The sequence below is a fragment of the Sapajus apella genome, unplaced genomic scaffold (assembly GCF_009761245.1).
Source record: "Sapajus apella isolate SASKATOON/1434 unplaced genomic scaffold, GSC_monkey_1.0 scaffold47, whole genome shotgun sequence".
Classification (NCBI taxonomy): domain Eukaryota; kingdom Metazoa; phylum Chordata; class Mammalia; order Primates; family Cebidae; genus Sapajus; species Sapajus apella.
In genome coordinates, this window is record NW_022436987.1 from 11,777,473 (window position 1) to 11,799,817 (window position 22,345).

The following is a 22,345-nucleotide window of genomic DNA, read 5'->3' on the forward strand; positions in this document are numbered from 1 at the left end:
TAAATGTTTAAACAAAATAATTAACTGAAAAGCTTTTACCCTTTTCCACAGAACAAGGAAAAAAAAACACTTTTGTGTGAATAAACAGTGAATATATAATGAAAGGATGATGAAAGTTTCTGATACAACACTCACCAAAACAATAAGTTTTCGGATCACAGTTGAAGAACTTCAAGCCAAAAGGATATGCTACATATTTAAAATGGGCTTACAGTAATAAAAATTGCTTTTCCTTCAGTATATCAGAGCACTAGGATTTTTACTTGAATGTTGAGATTCAGGGCATAATCAATAGAAAATGTACAGTGAGAATGAATACAGTCAGAATGAAAATGTTCTAATACCTTATTTTTCCTTATTAGAAAAAAATAATAGAGAGGCATGTTTCTTAAGAAGCAATCCAAACCCAACAATAGTCCATTGCTTCCTCTAAACAGCAGTGAATGTTTGTTCATTTTTAGCAGATTTCTATAATAAAATCTGTTCTCATTAAATCTTATATACCTATATAACTTGATTAATTTTTTAATGGTAATATGGCCTATCTAACCTCATGACAGCAGATAATACATCCCAACTGCAAATCATCTTGCTGTAAGTTATCTGTGTTTTATCATTTCTAGTACCTGTCTGTGCCTGATATGGTATTCTCAGACACATTAGCTTGATGGAATGTTTCACCTGACTTCAAAAACATCAATTGATATATAGGCATCCCTAAACTATATTAAAACAAATAGCTCTTAGATAAACTAAAATTTTTGGTTTTCTGTTCTGTACTTTCATAGACTGTTGCTTGTAAATAGTGAAAAATATATGTATGTATGAATTCTCTCACTAACAAGAGAGAGAGTTTCAAATATGGAAAGAGATACATAACCAAACAGAACAGAAAAGCATAGAAAATATTAAAAGTAGGGGTTAAAGCCAACATATATTATCTTGTTCAAAAGAAAGTTCATTTATTGCAGTACCTATTGTACTTTCAAATATGGAAAGAGATACATAACTAAACAAAACAGAAAAGCATAGAAAATATTAAAAGTAGGGGTTAAAGCCAACATATATTATCTTATTCAAAAGAAAATGCATTTATTCCAGTACCTATTGTACTAATATTGTACCTATTGAAAAAAAGTTATTCAAAAGTCACTAATACCTTCAATACAAGATAGATATGTGCAGCAAATTCATCAGTGACCAATATCTAAATAATTCCTAAAAGAGGTCAAATAGAAACAGACATAAAATCTCAATAATGCCATCAAAATTTATCATTTATGGTTTTACAGTAATATGTTTTAAATCATTATAAAAGAAAGATTTGCCAGTTATGTTAATATATCATACATATATGCTTTTTCCCTAAAATGAAAAATATCTGTTGTTTTCTGCTACTATTGAAAAAATGCCCAACAGACAATATAATATTCCTATTTAATCTCATTTTTTCTAGGCATTCAGTTACCAAATCCATTATAGTATCAGTTTAAGGTATAGTACTTGATACTGTTTTATTAATATTTTTATATTTGTCTTTGTAATATAATGTTGTATTGTAGTGACACAAAATATTATTATAGGACTTTATATCACGATCCATAATAAAGAACTCAATTTTTTGTACATTTTAAGAAATAGATATATAGTAAGAGAAAGTTCCTTCTCATAACTTCCAAAACAACAAATAAAAGCAACAATAAACAGGATAAACAATAAACAAAAAGCTATCTAGTTTTGCCACTGGAACTGAAGAAATATGGTGGAAAAGAGAAGAGAAGGGAGGTGTTGGAAGTACATGAGAAGAGCAACAGAGGATGTCAGTATGTCCTTCGAATTAATGCCCTGGTACTTGATATCTGGATCCTGGTTACTTACTATCTTTGATCTTAAATTAGACCTAATAATGCTTTCAGAGTTTGAAAGATTTTTTTTTTTTTTGGTTGTTCGCTTTTTTTTATTTTTTTAAGAGTAGGAACAATTTCTCTGGACTTATGGGGTTTTCAAGAACGTAGGAGGAAAAAAATTTACATGTCATTTGGCCTACTGCCCATGTGTTCACATATGTGTATTCAAGAAGATACTTTCAAAGCTGCACAGAAGATACATAAATCAGTCATAACTTTTCTCTTATTATAAGAAAATGAAATATTTCATCCGTTCAATAAGAAGAAAATACAACTTAATAAACTGTGTCCCTATTTCCCACAAAGAAACGTGCACTCTTGCTACCATAGAAAAGCTAACCCTGGGCTTGGCTCAGTGGCTCACACCTGTAATCCCAGCACTTTGAGAAGTTGAGGTGGGTGGATCACCTGAGGTCAGGAGTTCAAGACATGGTGAAACTCCGTCTCTACAAAAATACAAAAATTAGCTGGGCGTGGTGGTGTGCGCCTGTTATCTCAGCTACTCAGGAGGCTGAGGCGGAAGAATCGCTTGAACCCGGGAAGCGGAGGTTGCAGTGAGCGGAGATTGTGTCACTGCACTCCAGCCTGGGCGACAGAGCGAGACTCCGTCTCAAAAAGAAAAAAGAAAGAAAAGCTAACCCTGCCCCACTAAACTTGTGAAAGGTTTGGGATGTTTGCTTGTTTCTTTGTTTTGAAATAAAAAAGAATCCTCTAGTAGGTATAACGCATATGTGAGTGGTCTAGAAACAAGAGGAGGAGGAAGACTGATGCAAATGCCTAATGCTGAGTGTTGAATTCCAGAGTAACTGCACAGGGTGACAGAGGGAAAATCATGTTCACGGCTGCAGAAATCTGGTCTCTGCCAGAGAGTGCAAGCTAAAGCAAACCTGAGACTGGGATCAGGGAAGCTAGGTAGGAAGCTCAAGCAACAAGCTGGGCAGAGAGAACAAGGCGCTGCTCCTAAGAACACCAGGCCGAACAAGAGTGAGACAGTGAGACAGGGAAAGACAGCAGATCTGCCCAGGCTTTCCCACAGTGATCACTAGCAGCCCCAAGCGGCTAGGCCTGGAGGGGGAAACCAGAAGCTGCAATCAGAGCGCAGATACTAACTTTCTGAGAAACCTTTGGGAGTGGGGGCTGGAGGGAGCGCACAGACAGGTGAACAATCCAACCTAGAAGCCTGAAGTCCCTACCCAAGCTAGGACATACAATGCCAAGCCTGGGGTGGTCTTACTGGGTTGGTGAGACACAGGGGCACTAGCAGCCCTTTCCCACGGGTGGGGTGTGAAGAATAGGTATGTTGCCAGATTTTCTCTGCATCTCCTTTCCCCATTCAGTCTGCACTCTGCACTGTTGTTCAGTACCCCTCTTACCAATAGTTCCTCAACAGCCGAAAAACAAGAAGATAAAATAGGAAGAGAAGAAAAGAGAAAAAAATCCAAGACAAGGCTACACTGTCACATTCTTCTCAGTCACGGCCTCCCGAGGCTGCCCTGGCCGGTTCGGCCCTCCCTCGGGAATCCTGGAACCCAGAACGGAGCTGAGCGGACCGGGTCAGCCAAGCCCGTGCCTGCGGGCCTCGGGGACGAGGTGCTGAGTGCGCAGGCTAATTATACATGTGGCATTTGGGCAGCCGACTGTCCAGTGACACCTTACCTTATGAGGAAACGTCAACCCCAGCAACTGTTCAAAACAAAATGCCATTGCGGGATCAGCTTCGCCGGCCCTTGGCCCGTTCAGGATTGCTTTTCCCACAGCCTCTCACACTTAGCGTAAGAATGCGGCCTAGGGAGGCCAGCCGTGGGCGGGCGGGATGGCCAGGGTGGGGGGGACAGGCAGGGCAGGCCTTGCCAGGTGTCCGTCCTGTCCCCCCTCGCCAAGGACCAGCTCGCAGACGCGACCACTTAACCTTTTTTATTCACCAAACCCACCTCCTAGAAATAGACTGGGCGGGGCTGGGTGTCCGTTCTCCTCGGGACCCGGGGAAAAATCTGGGCATGTGACTAGAAAGGGCAGGAGACAGAAGACCCTGGTGGGCGGGAGTGGCGAGGCCCTCTCTCATCTCTACTCCCCCAAGCTGCTGGCTTGGCCGCCCAGCCAGGGCCGAAGCCCGGCCGCAGGAGTACGCGGCGGGCACCGGCGCCCGGGACGCGGACGTCATCCGAGCGCCCATTGACAGTGCAGCGGGAGGTCCGGCGCCCAGCCCAGTTTGCCGCAAAGACGGCTTCGGGCAACCTCGAACCCTAAACTTCAAGCGCGGCCCTCACCGGGTCTCACACACAAAAGCAGTCCAGGACAGCCCATCTCGCTAACAGCCCAGCCCCGCCAGTTCAGTCGAAGACTTATTTTTAGTTCCCAAATAGAGACCACGTTCAATATCTGGCGATTCACACAAAACAAAGTTTTCAAACTTGGTCAGCCTAAGACAGCGTAAATAAAACTCAAAACACGTTGGCGACAGCCACCTTTTTATCTGCTCCGAACACACCACTTCTTTTTATCTTAAAGCTCGGTGGAGCGCCCGGGAAGCAGCCCGGCACAGAGCTAATCTGTTCTCAGCAGCCCCGGGCCGCTCCTCTAGGCGTCCGAGCACACAACCCCAGCAGCCTTTGCACAACCCCTTTCCCTTCTCTGTCCGGCCCTTTAAGGGAGAAGGAAAAAAGCAGCTCCCGCGGGAGCGGCCGGGCTCTGGCTGGGCCCCGGAGCGGGTGGCAGCACCGCCCCCTGCCCTCGGCCGAGCCCCGGTGCAGCGGACCTCGTCTGGGGTTGCAAGGGAACAGCGGGCGGCGGGGCCCGGGCAGGACGCCGAGGGCGCCGGCTGGGCTCAGGAACGCGGGGCGGGGAAGAAACGTGCCGGGGACCGTGCGCTCGGCCGGCGGACTCCGTGGCGAAGTCCGCGCCCTGTGGGGCTGCGCTACCTCTCACCCCTGCTCCCGCCAGGTCAGGCACCACTGCCCTCGCGGTCAGGGTAAAGAAGACCACAGATTAGTTGGCACTTGGATTTCGGATGGGCTTGGAATTTGATGTGTTTATTCCTGAAAAGATCATTAAAGAGTGCTGTCCAAAAACGGGGGGAGGGGAAGGAAGGGAGAAAAGCGGAGGTAGCCGGAGGCAACTCGTGCGGCGTCGGGAGAAAGCTGCGGCGGAGCGGCTGTGGGGTGAGGATGGGAGGAGGGAGCGCACGCGTTTTCTAGCGACCCGGGTTTTCTTTATGAACTCCTCCGAGTAAACTTCATCCCGGCGAGCGAGCGGCGGAGATTCCTCGACTCCCGCCCGCCCTCGGCCAGCGTCAACCCCACAAACAGCCAGTTTCCAAACCGAAATGGGGGTGGGGTGGGGGTAGCGTTAAGAAGCCCAGCAGCTCAGCGGGTCCTCCCGACCTCCCGCACCCAGAGCCTGGCTGACGCGGAAGCGCTCCGAACACTGTGGCGTCGCAGTCACACAGCGAATCAACCCAACACTTTTCAAGAAAACAAAATATTTGCTTCGAAACTTACTTTGCATTTAGTCTCTATTCTTTGGGGGATGCGGTTTAGGTCGGCTCGCAAGGGAAGCCCGTTTTGTCCAGGTTGGATATTGTCTACTTATGGATCAGCCCTTGGATGAGGGTTTATTTTAATTTATGGCTTATGCATTCTTTTAAGGTCGATTTACATGACCTCCGGCTACAACTAAGACAGCCGAGGAGGGCACTCCAGTCGTCAGTCGGCCAAACCCACAATTAAAACAGCCCTCCCCCTAGTCTCGGTGTGACTAGAGCTCTCCCCCGGGTAGGCTAGCTGTCTGCCTTTCTCTTTCTTACTCTCTTCTCTCTTCACTTCCCTTTTCTTTCTTTTTTTTTAATACATCTTTCTTTTTTTAGTACCGCGAAATAAGATGTGATATCAGTTTTTTTAGAAGTTTCAGTATAACTTTCTCTAAACCCAAGCCTGCAGCGGTAACAGGAGATACGGCGCTCACAAAGCCCTCAGGATGTTGCCCTCTTGTGGACACAGAGGGCATTACCGCCCAGCGGTCCCATCTGAACCTTCAAAGCCGACGCGCATTTGCTTACACAGAACGAGGGGGGATGACTACACACGCCGCCACACAAGCTTCCTCTATCACACACTTGCGCGAACTTCAATGAAATACCTACCTCAAACTTCACGGAGACTTACAAATTCATTCTCTAAGCCACCTGACTTCTTTTTCACAACATTCCCAATTATATACATTAGAATATCTATGTGGAGAAGCGGAGGTGGAGGAGTGAGGTGGGCCGAGAGGGCAGACAGATTTCCGGACGAATACTTAGGATGGCGATAACAGCTTTCTGTTGTCAAAGGTTGCGTTGTGTCCCTGTCCCTGCCCTTTTGCCTCAGAGTCCTACGCACAGTTATCTACGGCTACGTGTGTTTTCTCAGAGTGAATTTTTTAGGGGGGAGGTGAAGGGGAGAAAACCAGAAGCCCGCCAGGCAGATCTGTCACTGGCTCCGGAACAAGGCGCAACTCTGAGAGGGGGACGCATCCTTGGGATCCGCGCGTCCGCCCGCGAGCGGCGGGCGCCCGGGCCCCTTTCTCTCCCTCCACTCCCCCTCCGCGTCGGCCCCTCGGAGCACCCTCCTCCCGCTCCTCCTCCTCCTTTCCCCTCCCCAGGCAAGTACGCAAACCCGCCCCGGCCGGCCGGGCAGCCGGCGGCTCTCGGCCACCCGCGCCCTCTCAGGGCTCCGCTCACTCGGCTCTCGTCCCTCCGCCTGTCCTGCCCCAGCCCCTCGGTCCCAGCTCACAGAAACTAACCCTGGAGTGCCCGGAAGGGCAGGAGCGGAAGGCTCCGAGGGACGGCGGCCCGGCACTGAGCTCCTGCCCCCTGCCCCCTCTGGCGCCCCAACAGGTAGCTCACACAGCGGGCCGCTCGACCTGGCTCTGCCTCCCAAGCTCTCGAAATCGCTCGCTCCGTCCCGGTTACCTGGGCGGGCTCCAGGATGGTACCGCACGGGAGGGCTCCTTGTGCGCTGCGCCGCGGGAGTAAATGGCATTAAAGAAAAAGGGAAAGATACAAATAAAAAAAAATTAAAAGGAAGGGGAGTCGGTGCTAGGTCAATTGGCACAGCCCGGGGAGTAAGGGAACAGAACCCCCCAGCGGAGCGGCCGGCGCGGCCCGTTAACTCAAGTCTGCGGGGGTGTCCCGCCCCGGGTGGGGGCAGCGCAGAGCGGCAGAAGTTTGCCGCCGGGGTGCCAGGAGGTGCGCGCGGAGCGGGGTGACTAGGGGCTTCACCCTGGAACAAGTGAAGGCGATGGTTAGTGCTGTCAATCTTGGCAATCAGTGTGAGCGGCCATGTCGTAAGTATTCAAAGCATTTCCCGTCGTGCAACATCAGAAAGTGAGTGGCCAGGGCATTGATCTGAGCAAGGGAGAGGAGGCAGGGCTCCCCTCCCAGACAACACAGGCAAGACGAGACAAGAGGCGAGGGAGGCAGCGAGCCAGGCAGAGAAGCTGGGAGGGAGGAGGGCGGGCCAGGGGAAGAAGGAGGGGAGAGCGGGAGGCAAAGGCAAGACAGCCGCAATGAGAGAGGAGGGCAGAGAGACCGGCGAGACCAGAGGTTGGAATTGGAGAAAGCGCCTGAAAAGAGACGGTGAAACAACTATTATGATAGAACTGGAAGGAGACAAAAAAGAGAGAGAGTCGGGGTCAGAGGAGAATGCGGACAAGCACTAGGCGGGGGAGAGGCAGGCTGAGGGGAAAAGGACCATAAGAGCACTATTGGGGCTAGAGCTGCTGGGAGGAGGAGTCAAGAGAAAGGCAAACTGTAGCCGGGAAAAGGTAGGCAACGGGGCGGGGGGGCGGAGGAACAGGAGCAAACTGGAGAAAGTGAGGAAGTCAAATGGTAAAGGAAAATGTAGGAATGGTAGCTTGTGCTTTGGCAAAGTTAGGTGACAGAAGGAGGTATGGGCTGTATGTTAAGTTCTAAGAGATAGAACTGGACCACAAAAGTCAGTTGTGAGAGAAGGGAAACGGGCAGACCAGGGAGAAGACAAGAAGGGTGGATATTAGGTTGAACAATAAGAAGGATGAAGGAAAATGAAAAAGAGAAGCAGTCAAAAGAGAGAAAAGAAAGAGAGGAAGGAAGCAGAGATGAAAACACACCAGTTAGTAGGATCTCAGCAAATGGGGAAAGAGAAACATTTTAAACGATGGAGGAGGAGGCATTGAAAGAAAAAAAGTAAAAGAAATTCACACAGGATATTCCTAACATATGTAGGTGTCAGTGTTCTTGGGGACAATATGGATTATGTAGTTTATAGGTTCCAATTATTATAAATAACAGGACATGTACAAACCACCAAAGAAAAGTTATTATACTTTCACAACAATAAATAGAATAGTTCCACAATCGTTATATGGATAAGTCTGCATTGTATGGGATTGAGTGGGTGATATATGTATATTACCTCAACTTTGTAGAGGAAAAGATTTGGAGAAACAATTTCAAGATGGGTGGATTAAAGATTGTTGAAGATGAAAACAGTTTCAGTCACCCAGGATGACATATATAAATGCCTAAGTCATGTGTAGAAAATTATGTTAATAAAAGACGCCCCCCAAAAAAAAAGATTCCCTTTGATTCATGTGTAGGGTAGATTACAGATTTGAAGGTTATAGAATGTCATAAAAAAGCAGACACCTGGAACTTTATCTCAGTGCAAAAAAAAAAAAAGCTGGAGGACCAGGACAGGGAATAATCATGGTCTCACATAGTAGAGATGCAGAATATAAAAGATGAGAAAACTAGCTTTGATAGCAGCCCAGGGCTAACTAGAGGCAGTGTGGACAAGGTGAGGTTGGCCTGCCTTAAACCTGACCCAAAGAAATAGACTAGATTTGAGAAACCGAGGTCAGTGGCAAGTCAAAACTACATCAAGATAAAAGCTGGGAAAGAGATGCTGAAGCACCAGCATAACCTACAGAGATTTGTGAAGGAGAGATCCTTACTGTATAGAAACTGATATGAGATGGCCTCATTAAGACACTTCATTGAAAGGTACTTATGAAAGGACATATGGACCAGAAGAGAAGAGTCAGGAATGGTGACTAGAGAAATCAGAAAGTTGCACGGCAATCTAAAGTTGCCAACATGAGGAAGACCTCCCACATATGAAGTCATCAAAGATAAAGGGGACAAAGTCTCATCTCTATTACATTAACTTTGAAGAAAACAGAGACAGGATGCAAACACAGAAGATGGAACAAGCTGAGCTGTCGATCATATACTGCCTTTTTAAAGTATACTCCAGGTTTCTTTCATCTAAACTACAGATAAGAAAAAGACAGAGATAAGAGTCAAGATGAGCACCTAGGATCAGTGGGGCAGAAGGAACAGTATATGCTCCTGGCCCAGGAGGAAATACAATGCTTGGGGACTGTGAGTTAAACTGACTTGATGATTTTTGGGAGGAGGGTTAGTCCTCAGCAGGAAATCACGTGTCTCCACCACCCACAGTGACTTTCAGGACTGGAAAGTCTGTCTTTAGGCACCAGAGCCTGGAGGCCGAGAGGTAAGCCCTGGCACCTCGCTGGGCAGCTCTTAAAGGCCAGGGCTCCCAGAACTGCCTACTGGCCCTTTGACCTCTAAGGCCCAAGGGACAAGCTCAGACAGGTGTTTCTAGCCCAAACTGGAGTCAGATCTCCTCTGTGTGTGTAGGAGAGAAGTTGGGCCTGGAACAGAGCCTCACACTCCTCAACCGTCTGTCCTGGAACTCAACCACAAGGGCCAAAAAATGTCTCCAAAGCCTAAAGAGGTCTACCATTGAAGGACCTGTCCTAAATGCCTGCAGAGAGAAGAGGGGTGTAGATTAAGTCTCAAAGACCAAGTCCTCAGGAAAGAGCCACCTAGAGAGGTGAAACATCAGGGACCCAAAGGCTGGAGTGCGACTGGGTCCTCCAATTTGCTGCGACAAGTTTGGCTTTCCAAATACCAGTGCATCCGTCTTTTTAAATCACAGAGCACTTGGGGTTCTGGTGAGCAAGACTGACCCTGCCGACCAGATGCAGGCCGCTGGCGGGAGGCAAGAAGGAAAAGAAGGAGACATTATCAAGATCTCTGGCCTCCAAGGCCCTGATACGCAGCCCATGAACCTTCCGAAAAGGAACGGCAGAACCCCTTTTTAGATTTTATCTAATAAACTGATAGCAAAGTAAATTGATAAGGCGGAACCCGGAGCAACTAACAATATTGATCCCTAAAGAAAGGAAACTAAAATTTGGGGTCTTGATGCCGCACTTCAGGCTGTGCAAGGAGTGACACGTGGCCCTGGGGGCGGGGGTGCGAGATAAGAGTTTCCTCTAAAGCCTCGGGCGCTGGCTCTACCAAGCACTGGGAGAGGCGGAAAGCGCAGCAGCCCGCTAAAGTGCTGGGCTCTCCACCTACCTGGTCCGAACCGGCCTGCGGGCTCGGAGAAGTACCCGGAGGCGCAGAGGGCACCCAGGCACACCGTAGCCAGATCCAGGCACTCATAAGCTCACATCCCTTGTTAGAGCCCCACGCGACGAAGGAATCCCAGGCGCTGAGATGGGGGGAACCTGGGTAGGATGGAGGGGCGAGCGGGTGGGGCTGACTTACCTGCCCGCAACAGTCGCAGCCTCTGTGCTGTCCGAATGTCCCTGCGCACCGCAACCAGCAAAGGCAATTCGGCTTTGCTAACTTTGGCCTCGCACCTACAGAGAAGAGGCGCGAACTCGCAAAAGGAAAGGCGCGCACGGTCCCTGGAGAGAGGTCCTCCTGAACTTGGGAAGTACAACGCAATTAATTCTGCTTGATAAGTTAATATTTAAAACACCCACGCAAAAATCATAACGGCTATTAAAACCTCGAATTCCCGCTTTGAAAGACTCCTTACACCATCCGGGCGGACAATTCAGACCTACATGATTTCATATCGCTAACTTCTTTCAGGAAGGACTTCATTGCTACTGTATGAATTGGACAAGCATAAATGTCAATCACTCCCAAACACCGAGAAGAACTTTTACTGAAACGAAGAATAAATGAGAGAGTGTAAAAGCCAGACACGGGAAGAAGTTTAAAACTTTAAGTACAGTACGGAGAAGTTTTAGCAATTGGTTTCCTTAAAAGGGGATAACAAACATACCAACACTCCAGCTGACCATCGCACTTCATTTAAGTTTGAAGTAACCAAATAACCTGAACTCCCAAATAACAGTGCCCTTGGGACTCTGCCTCAAAGAGGTCGGAACTCGTGTTTCAGCAACAAAAGCAAAAAGCAAACTGAATAATGTCCTGCGTTCTTTAAGACGTCTTTCTGCAAAAGGACAAGGCATGGTCCCTCGACTTTAAATGGATAGAGAATAACATTAAATTTCATTTGAATCTGCGTGTCATTCTGTTAGGAAGATCACAACGGTAGCGACAGTAGCGGCACAGCACCGCCACAAAGGAGGTGGGGAAAAAGTGGTAAAAATGCATGAACTTTTTTCCAAAGAAAAATAAAGATAAATCAAAAATAAGTTTCACAGACATGCCTTTCCTAGCTTAGGAAAGTTAATTTTTAAATGCGCTTCTGCTCTCTAAGGTGCAAAGCCAGGCTAACGGAGTGCGTGGCTGGAATCTGCATGCTGATAAGAGAAGGCTGATGTACTTACAGTGACAGAGGGCAGGCTGCGGGAGAAAAGCTGTTTGTGTTAGCCTGCGAGTTACCCAGGGCTGCAGTGAGAGCAGAAGGGAGGAGTGGGAGTGCCAGTCTGCGTACACCTTCACCGCGTCTCATTACATCTGCCAGCCTCTCTCTCCCTCTCTCTTTCATTTCCACATTCCCTTTGTTCCTGAAAAAAAAAAAAATCTACACGTCACATCAGAGTCCCCAGATGCAGTCTACACCAAAGAAAAAAAAATGAATAATTCAATCAAACTGTGCATAGTCTCTAAGGCAATAAATCTATTGCACTTAAAGAAGCGAAGGGTAATTACCACCATAAAATTAGAATAAGGCCAAAGACCAGAGATGTCGCTGAGTCTCTGGTTAAACTCCTCCGTAAATAAAGTTTCATTTATCTAATCCTTTTGGCATCTCAAATGGAAAGTCAAAGAAAGAATTTTAACTTATTTTAGCAGGGTATTCACTTGTTTTTAAACACGTTGAAGCGGGTGGGGGGCGGGGGGGATGGCGATGAAGAAGGGGAGAAAAAGCCTGGCGTTTACTACCTTGCTCAAAAAGCCCCAAAGGCAGCGTAGACGGCACAGACACGAACTAAGACAATGTGTGTCCGTGAAGCCTGTACAGGGTCCATTTCTCCCCCACATCACCCTCCTCCATTCCCCTCTAATCAGACGCGGATCACCCTCCACTCTCACCGCCACTGCAGCTCTTTACAAGGGCAGCTGGAATCTGGGAACCTTACCTGCAGCACCAAAACCTAAGAGAAATCGCGCTTCCCTGACACCAACACCCCATGCCATCCCCACGCACTCTGCCAAAGTCCTGTAACCATCTACTTCTTCCATCTGCCTAAGAGAAACTGTAAACTGGATTTTCCCCCCACGATTGAATGGAAGCTCTGTACTGTACCGACTTCTGGATTTGCCCTGGGTTGAGTTTAGGGAATGTCTGGAAAGAAAAAAAAAAAGGAGGAAAAAAGGAGGGGGGAAGCTCGAGCCTTGTCCAAGTTAGTCAGAAGGCGGTGTTAGGCAGGAAAGCGCCTACGGGAAAAACAGCTGGGATGCAGACTGGCTATGGAAATCTCAGTTCTAGGAACCGTGTCCTTTCGTCCCGGAGGTAAGATTGTGTGACTGCCGCACGTTTATTCTTTCGCTGTCTGTTTCTCTTCCCCACCCCCAACTACCCCTGCCACTCAGATCAGCCGGCATGCACCCTGGAGAAGGGCACAAGCACGGCTACAGGCTTTATTTTTCAGGTCTCTCCACTCATAAATTATGGGTGTCACTAAAACGAGATTAACAAATCTACCGCTGGCGGCAGCGACCAGAGCCTCTCTGTCTTGCTAGTTGCGCACTCTGAGGCATCTCGGGGTGCAGAGTGGTTCCGAAGCCCCAGCCCTCTGGGTCGCTCAGCCTGCGGGCTCAGGTGATGCAGGAGAGGCTCGCGGCGTCCCAAACGGGTTCGGCCAAGGGTTACCACCCCATCGCCACTACCCGCTGCCTCCACGAGCGCGCGAGGACGCACGAGCACACGCATACTCACACAGACACACACACACACACACACACACACACACAAACACAGAGACACGCGCGCGCGCGCGTATTCTGAAATTCTGACCGAACTCATCTAAACGGAAGTCCCTTTACAGTCAATTCAGCCCGCTTTCGAGAGCATCGGGGAAACTAGACTGTTCCGTGGATGAACCGCGAGGGTGCCAGCGGTCAGGCTTGGCCAAGCTTTGTTTACGTGCCTAAGTCGCCACCTTGAGGTCGAGGGGAAGACTGCGCCCAGCTAGGGGCTGTAGAGACGAACCCAGCTGACAGCGGCCCAGCAGCCTTGGAGACCTCCCGGGATCGCTTGAAAGAGAATCAAAGGGAGGGCGTCTTGTGGGCGACCGGGCCCAGCTAGGCGCCGTCTGCCCTCAGAGACTCGGGCCGAGAAGAGTGAGAGCTAAAACTTCCAACTAGATAAAACCAGTAGTCTGGAATCCGGCGAAGGCGAACTCTCCCAGCAAAGTACAAAGCTGCGGGCCAAAGAGTCTGCAAGCTCCAAGACGGGCTGTGGCTCCGAAACTCCAAACACTAACTCCCAGTGGCAGAGGGTGGGGGCAGCTTCGAAGAGACATACCAACTGCTCCGGTCCTGGCCAAAGACAGAGCTCTCTTCTGCAGTAACCTCGGCTCAGAGGTGACTCCGTACTCCCGGGGACACATCTCCCGCTTCCTCTCCACCTTCGGGACAGGAGACAGACAAAGGGACTCAGGGACGCGGCCAGACCCAGGGTCACAAACGGAGGTCTCCGAGATCAGAATTGCGTGCAAGAGAAGGACGTTCAGGCAGCCCGGCCGCCTGCTGCGAGAGCTGAACATTTCCCAGCTCTATAGTCGCCCATTTCTCAGGAAATCAGTCCTTCTGAGTGTCTAACAATGGATTAGGTAAAATGATAATGATTGTTATTAATTATATTAATACTTTTCTATCTTCCCATTCCTAACACTATGGAAGTCTTTTTCGCTCACCGTTCTTCCTATGTTCACGCCTTGCACTAAAAGAATGCCAGGCTTAAGAACCTCCTAACTAAATCCTGAAATAACTTATTGCGGTTGTTCTTTGTTATTCCTGGTCACTGCCTGTAAGGCTTGGGGACATCTGCAAGGCCACACTGAAGGTCCTCCTCGGTGAACTGTGCCCCAAGGGTTCCTCAGTCATGTCCCTGCTACTTGGATGCATAGACATTGTTTATACTTTATAAATTGAGAAGAATTCTATTTATTTCAAGAAAAAGGGACACTAGGGAACTATTTTGTTTTATATGCGTGTAAATCAGCCCTGGCTGACTTCGGCTGGGCCATTCAGTATTTTGGTCAGCAATAAATATATAAATAATGGAATAAATTAAAATTTAAAAATATAGCCACAGCAACCCAGTGCTAATGCACAACAAGAAATGTCTTCTCCAAGAAAGCAAGCAACAGGCCCCCAAGCCAGACCCCACTCCCTGTTTCATGCCAGCCTATCAAATTAACGTTGGATAGCTCTTCCATTTATGTGGAAAGCTGAATGTTATTGAGAACAGTACTGAATTTTCCCAGGGAATCCCAATTATAGCAACACCTGTGCTAAGTAATGCTATTCTAACCCACTATGAAAATCTTAAATATGTAATAGCCCTCAAATCATCTCATTTCTTAGTTGCAGTGGGGTGGGCCAACCTCATACAAGAACATTAGACTTGTACAAATGTCCCGAGAGCCTTAACTCAGAGGGCTCTTGGTTTTACCATACATAATCCTGGCAGTTCATTTTATCTTAAATGGAAAATATATACTCATGAAGTTTAATGTAACTGGAAGAAACTAAACCAGGGTAGGAATTAAACAAACCCAGTGACTACAAAACTGGAACACACATCACATATGCAGCCAGGAACCAATTCCATGATCTTTAATCAAAAATTCTACAACATAGGAGTTGTCACTATTCAGTCTATACACTCCACTTTACCATAAATAGAATATTAATGGCAAAATATAAGGAAATGAAAACACCATAAATAATGTGATAGAAACCATAACATTGTAAACTCCTAACAATTTACCAAAAAACACACGTCAGCTATATTTTTAACAATACCAGACCTAATATTTTTAAAGTGCTATCTGAAAAAAATATATATTTTTAAGGTAATCATTGTTTTATTGCTTAAGGCAGCCAAAACTAACACTCTGAAACATCCAGATGAAAAAGTGAAATTTCTATCACTCATCTAAATGTTTCTCTTACAATGATACACAGAATTTTGAAATTTTTTCTAACTAAAAGTGATCTAAATAATTACACAAGTAAGAATGATTATCACGATAAAACACAGAAAGGAAAAATATAAGGAAGGGTTATAGGATAATAACCACAGAAATAAACTTTAGTCACTAAACTTCAAAGTACCCCTCATGATAACATCCTTCTGAGACGCTGTGTTATCTTTTCACCATCAAGTAATGTTAAAGCATGCGCATTCCTTCATACGTGCCTTTCTCTGTTTATAGACCCATTTGCCTCTTCCCAAATCTGAGGTTGGCCATTCACAAAGATGACCACCATTTCATTCATTATACATTTTAGCCAGCCTAGAAAAAATTTGGTAAATCAGTATAGATCCTTTCCAACACCTAATAAAAGACAAACAAAGAACACAAAAATAATGCTGTAAAACTTCCCACCAATAAATATGAAACAATAAAACAATAATTTACTACTAGTCTTTAAAAATTTGATATATTACCTCAGCAATTTTGTTTTATGATTTCTTAGCATTGTGTTTAAAACTGAATTTGATTAATTCTCTAATTTTAAATTTTGTTACTTAAAAATCTTCTTTGAAATCCCATAGTATTTATTAAATTTCTAAATACAGGATTTCTTTTGTGTGCATATTTTTTTTAACATTACAATCATATTGGAGACTTTTTGCTTGTTTTCCACAATTTATTCACACTTTGGTATTTACTAAGTGCCTAGTATGTGTAAAACAAACAATTAAAAGTTTGTTAACTAAGGATTTATCTTTTTACTTTTATGATTTAATAAATATTAATTAAAAATCTATTGCATATATACTGAAAATTAATGTTTATTAAATATGCCAGCAGAAGCATTCTTTTCAATATTTGATAATTCCATATGATAATATTTCATTCTATTGGGCACATGTTATTGAAATTACCTGTTATTTTTATTAATCAACAAATTGTATACATTTCTAAAAATAAGTTTTCTGACTTATCAAATGATATATCTGTAAAAAAAAAAAAACCTTTATTTAAAACTAGGATGTATAGTTATAAGCCAACTCCAAATAGCATCTTTTACTTTTAAATCAATTCTAAAAGAAAACTCAAACTGTATTTCAAGTCAAAGTATTTAATATAATTGCTATGCAAAATTATTCCACAACTTAGTAAGTTTTATGCCTTTAGCATGTATCATAATGATACATATAAGATAGAGATGTTATCTTCCCAAATTCAAACAAACAAATGAAAGCTAAAAAATAAGACAGTGTTCACAAGTATCTGGATGTTTGCTAATATTTAAATAACTCATTGGGTTTTATTGAATTTTTACACTTTCATCAGAATGTTTTCTATGAGTTTGAATATTTTACCTTTAAAATGGGGGAGTGGAGGAAGAAAACAATAGTGAAAATCTGCAACAATGATCATCCTCAGGTTCATTCATGTCTGTTTAACATAACAACAAATGAAAAGCTTCACTTATTCACACTTAAAGTTCTAGAATATTAGACTTCTAAGGGAAAATATTAAACTCAAAAGCTCAATACAAAAACCTCTTTTAATTGCACACAATATGTTATCAACCTACTTTCAAAGTTGATGAAGTTTAATACTAAACTGAATATTAAGCAAATAAGTGTTAACTATGTTCACTAGAATTAGCATATTTCAGATATTTTAAGAGCATCAGCATCATGATATGGTTGTCATAGAAACTGCAACAATATGTCATTTCAATTAATTTTATATGCAGTGATAAGGCCTAGTTCTACATCACTTCAATACAAGTTTGAAAAGCAAAAACTGAAAAGCAGATATAAATAGTGAATAGTAAGTTTCCAATTTCTACCCATTTAGAAATAGAGCGTGAGCTTTTTAAAAAGAAAAATTCACAATGCATTCCAATAGCATGAAAAAGATAGCATTTTAATAAAGATTACAAAATATTTTAAAAGAGTGCATTCTGAAGAAAAAGTTTTTACTAATAACCAGCCACTTCTCTTAATATTCCATACTCTTGTTATTTAGGTCTATTAATAGGTAAGAAAAATTATTGGTTATTACATTACTTAATAAATTATGGATGCTCTTTCTGTTCTCAAGAGATAGGTACATTTGCTTTTACATTATAAATTCAGAACAACTAGAGCAGAATTTTAATATTTTTAAAGTAATTATTGCAAGAGATCCTTTTCATTTAGAAGGAAATCACACTGTATTATCGCAAAAGCCTTCTTAGTATATCACTGCGAGAGATATTCTGTTGACATTAATGGCTTGATTATTGGAACAGAAAAAGCCTATGAAAATAAAGCATATGTTTCCTAGAGAATAATTATGGCTGAAGATTTGGAGCTCTAAATTAATTTGTTATTTAGCTACCAAGTACCTATTCTTTATGTTTTCTTTTATTGCACATTTCAATATGGAATATGCCCAAGAAAACTATGAACATGATTTGAAAAGACACATTATATTTAAGTCTATATTTATCATGCACCTTTTTAACATGTAATATGGCCCATGTTGCCAATCTAATTACTACAAAGCAATATCCTCAAAATATCTATTGAAATAGTATAATCTTAAAAGTAATTTTTAGAAAGTGAATGAATACTATGTGTGTATTTTTTTAATGAAGTCTAAAGGAACAATCTACAGAAGAAAAGATAAACATACGCAACTTATTCTCCTTGATAGGATTAGGAGGATTCCAAAGAAGCATTTAAATTCCCAGTTTTCCTGACAATTAACAATGAAAAACAGATGTTTACAAAGCTGTTTCATATGCGGTCTTAAAGGATGATAAAAGATGGTTTGTGGATAGTAAGAAGGAAGAGCCAGATAACTGCTTGCCGGGTATATATTTAAAAAGCATTTTCATTGGCTCAGTTATTGTTAATAGTGAAAGAAAACACTTTGTGCTGCACATACTGTATGACTGTGACTATAGAAAACTGCCATCATAAAGTCCTCAAAAACTCTTAAGATGTAATTTACAAAGATAATAATAACACAGAATTATTTCACTTCTCTGAATGCTACACATTTGCATACCAGGACTGTGTACAATATACTCATAATGCACATTCATAATAACAAGGACTTCTTAACTCTGTAACTACAGCATAAGATCTGTGCAGTAGACAATCCATCTTACCAAGTTTTACTTATTGGTGTGAAAGTGTTAGTCTCAGTAAGCCAGGTGTTAGCTGTTTATGAAATTGAAGACCACATTAAATACTATATCACTACTGTGAGAAAATATAATGATAAAACTGAAAATTTTGTGCTTTTGCAAGACAATAACAGTACTAGCTATCTAATATAATGTCAAATGAATATTTCAGGAGTTGGATGTGATAATCATGAGCCTATATTACCAAAAAAAAAAAAGAGACTAAAAATGACTGAAGTTTAATTGTCTTTGGTATTATTTATGAAACCAGGCACCAGGCTCTGTGCTTTTTAAAAAAATATTTAAGTTTTAAAATATTAATTTGGGTATTTTTCTTTACTCAAAATGATGAATCTTCTTCATGAGGCATTAGTCTCCTGCCCATGGCCTAGTAACTGCGTATTTGGTATCCACTAGAGAAACCAAATAAATTCTAATTTTGGTTATTGCCCATGATGTATTTTATTTTTATTCAGCAGGGAATAAGTATAGTCTAATAAATTACAGAAATATGTTGTTTCTATTGCCTAGATGAGTTATTTTCTAAATTTACTTCTGATACTTTTATATTAGTCTAAAAGGAAAAGATTTTTTTAAACAAAAAGAAGAACAATGAAGCAAGTGGTACAATATGTAACAGTACCTGGATTTGCACAAACTGAGCAAATATATCTAATTAGGAAAAATTTCTGAAATTACTAACACATCTACATTTTCAAAATTAAAATTTCATTTACCATGAAAAATACATGAAATAATTACTTGTCCTTACAATTTTTATTCAATATTCACCACTCATAGGCATTTATTTATGTAGACATTATTATTGAAATTGAATGTTTTTCACTGTTAAGTTTCAACTATCTCTAAAATTATAATAATGAATAAAACATATTCATGTATTTGACTTTATTCAATTAAGGGTTTTTTAAATGTAAGCTGATTATAAAAATGAGCATTACAATTTATATTAAGACCATTATTACTTAAACATAAGGAATGAAGAAACTACTTTGAACCAGCAACATTTTGGTCCTTGACATTATATTAGCTAAAAGATGGTTACAAATCACCAGTAGACTTCTTTAATCCTACCTTTACAGCTCAGGTTTAACACACAACAAGGAGAAATTTGTAAAACTGCTTTGGTTTTCAAAATCAATACTAATACAAAATCTCTTATGTAATATGTCTAAATTTTCAGTGGAATTCCCAGGTTTGCTTCTATTCTCTTTTTAAAATAGCTTTTGTTAGATTAACATTTTATCCATTAATGTTTAAGAAATAACTTGTCAAAGCCAATAAAAGATTTAATGTATCGCTGGTTTTTTCATATGAATATATGTTATCTATCTGGACATGACAATACAGAAAATTATAAGGACCTCCTGGGTGGCAGACAGTGACACACACTATAATCATCAGCACTGGAAAACTCTACCCATGTAGAACTCCAGGGATCACTCCTGCCTCAGCTTCCTGAGTAGCTCGGACTACAGGCCATGCACCATGCCTGGCTTGGAAAACTCTTTAAGTACAAGAAACACTCAAAGTTTTTGTCAAAATCAAGTAATTACATTTAATATCAATAAAACAATATATATCTATGTAAGATAAGTGATCATATATTATTATTTTAACTTGTAGTCTTTTGACCCAGAATTTCTGCAATTTTGTGATTTTTCCAAATATAGCAATAGGAAAATGAAGTACCAACCCACCTTTCCTGGAATAGGGCCATATCAATTGGATCTAGAAGAATAGGAATAGGGCCTGCTCTTCTTAAATTCATTAACCTTTTTTTGCCATAATTTTATTTGAGCCACTTCAGCTACCAACTATCACAATTTTGTGGACTTGTTCTTATTTTAATATATTTCCTACTGTTTCACAAATTTCTTCTGGCAGTTATTAAAAATACTATTTCCATGTTATCATTTGACAAATCTAAGCACTTGAAATGTGAACTTTCTCATTCTGCTTTCATTTGTGTGCCTATATTTGTAAGAGAATGGAGATTTAATTTTTTTTCTACCAAGATTAACAATACTTGTAAACTTACATAAGAGGTGTGTTGTAATTAGCAAACTTGTTTTTGGTCTGTTTGTCACAATATTTCACAAGCAAAGTCATGCATACAACAGTTAACATTCACTGCTCTGCAGTTACACAAGGAGGGCTCATGAACTCCTTGTGGTGTTTGTATTTATTTTCTGATGCCCTTAAGGTAAACCAAAAATCCTAAAATGAAAGAATTAAGAATGATTTGTCTGAGCTACTTCCAAACGTATAGGTGTGCATGCTAAGATATAAAAAGAGTAAGAAAAAAATATATGGTATTTGCATTCCATGAGTGTACAGTTTGCAACCATTGCAAGTCATTACAACAGTTGCATGGAATACATTGACTGACATGGTCATTCAAATGTCACAAGAAAAACATACAACCTACAAGTAGTGGGAGTAATATCTCATTTTTCCTGAGAGTATAAGGTTGTACATAAAGATGAGCTAGAATATTAGATTGTCTTAATAGTATAGTTTTATATTCATTGATTATGTATATGTAGATACTATGCTAAACGAGAGACTAGCATATAGTTTAATAAATGAACTATTAAAATTATGTATACAAATCATTCAATTGTAGAATTTTTTTCAGGTTTCCAAGTTTGTGTTGCCCTATAACATACCTATTAATAACCCTTCATTCTAAGTCATTCCTATCTCCTAACTACTGCTTCTACATTTACAATTGAGAAAATAAAAGCATTCCTCATAGCAGGCATTGTAAGAATGCCTATATGCAAAGATTCTCATGAAATTCTATCAGAAAGAGAGGCAGAAATCTTGATATTTCTTGTAGACCTAATGTCAAGTTATCTAATTTGACTCATTTTTTTTTGCTCAGGCCTGATTTCTTTTAAGTCCTAAGAATAAACTTATCTTCACTTATTTGTAAAAACCAGTAAAAAAAAAAAATTGCTAGGTCATCTTGTAAATGCTTTTTATTTTGAATTGATTTCACTTTTCTTGAAGTAATGCTTGCAGAAAGTAAAACATTCAGTTTTATTAAAAAGCTTATATGACAATGGACCTCTACCACAAATTTTCCCACCCTCATTTGTATGACCCAAAGGCAATCACTCTCAAGTATTTTAAGTGTTACTTTTGGTATTTAGCTCCACATTTCTAAACGATGTGCTTATAAGTATATTTTAGCTATTGTATATTTACTGATTTATTTATTTCAATAGGTTTTTGGGAATCGGGTAGAGTTTGGTTACATGAATAAGTTCTTTGGCGGTGATTTCTAAGATTTGGGAATACCCATCACCCAAGCAGTGTATGCTGTACCCAGTGTGTAATCTTTTAGCCATCATCCTCTCCTACCCTTTCCCCTGAGTCCCCAGAGTCCATTGTATCATTTTTATGCCTTTGCCTCCTCATAGCTTAGTTCACACTTATAAGTAAGAACATACAATGTTTGTTTTTCCATTCCTGAGTTACTTCACTTACAATAATAGTCTCCAATCCCATTCAGCTTGCTGTGAATGCCATTATTTCATTTCTTTTTATGGCTGAGTAGTATTCCATAATACATATACCACAATTTCTTTATCTCCTCATTGACTGATGGGTGTTTGGGCTGGTTCCATATTTTTGCAATGGTGAACTGTGCCGCTATAAACATGCATGTACAAGTATCTTTTCGTATAATGACTTCTTTTCCTCTGGGTAGACACCCAGTAGTGGGATTGCTGGATCAAGTGGTAGTTTCTTTTAGTTCTTTAGGGAATCTCCACACTGT

The 22,345-nt window shown here is 42.0% G+C and overlaps 1 protein-coding gene across 6 annotated transcripts in view; it reads right to left on the minus strand.

Moving 5' to 3' along the window:
* Positions 1–12,388, minus strand: part of SOX6 (SRY-box transcription factor 6) — a 655,463-nt gene extending 643,075 nt beyond the window's left edge. Inside the window, exons 1-2 of one of the 6 annotated variants that reach the window (XM_032241037.1) lie at positions 12,303–12,388; positions 11,547–11,726 (exon numbers count right to left, since the gene is read on the minus strand). The gene's annotated coding sequence lies outside the window, so the exon portion shown is untranslated. Of the gene's footprint in view, positions 1–3,563; positions 3,926–5,404; positions 6,445–6,855; positions 7,335–11,546; positions 11,727–12,302 lie in introns of those variants that run through there. The other 5 variants (XM_032241046.1, XM_032241036.1, XM_032241038.1 and 2 more) reach the window with 5 other exon arrangements.
* Between the last annotated feature and the right edge of the window lie 9,957 nt (positions 12,389–22,345).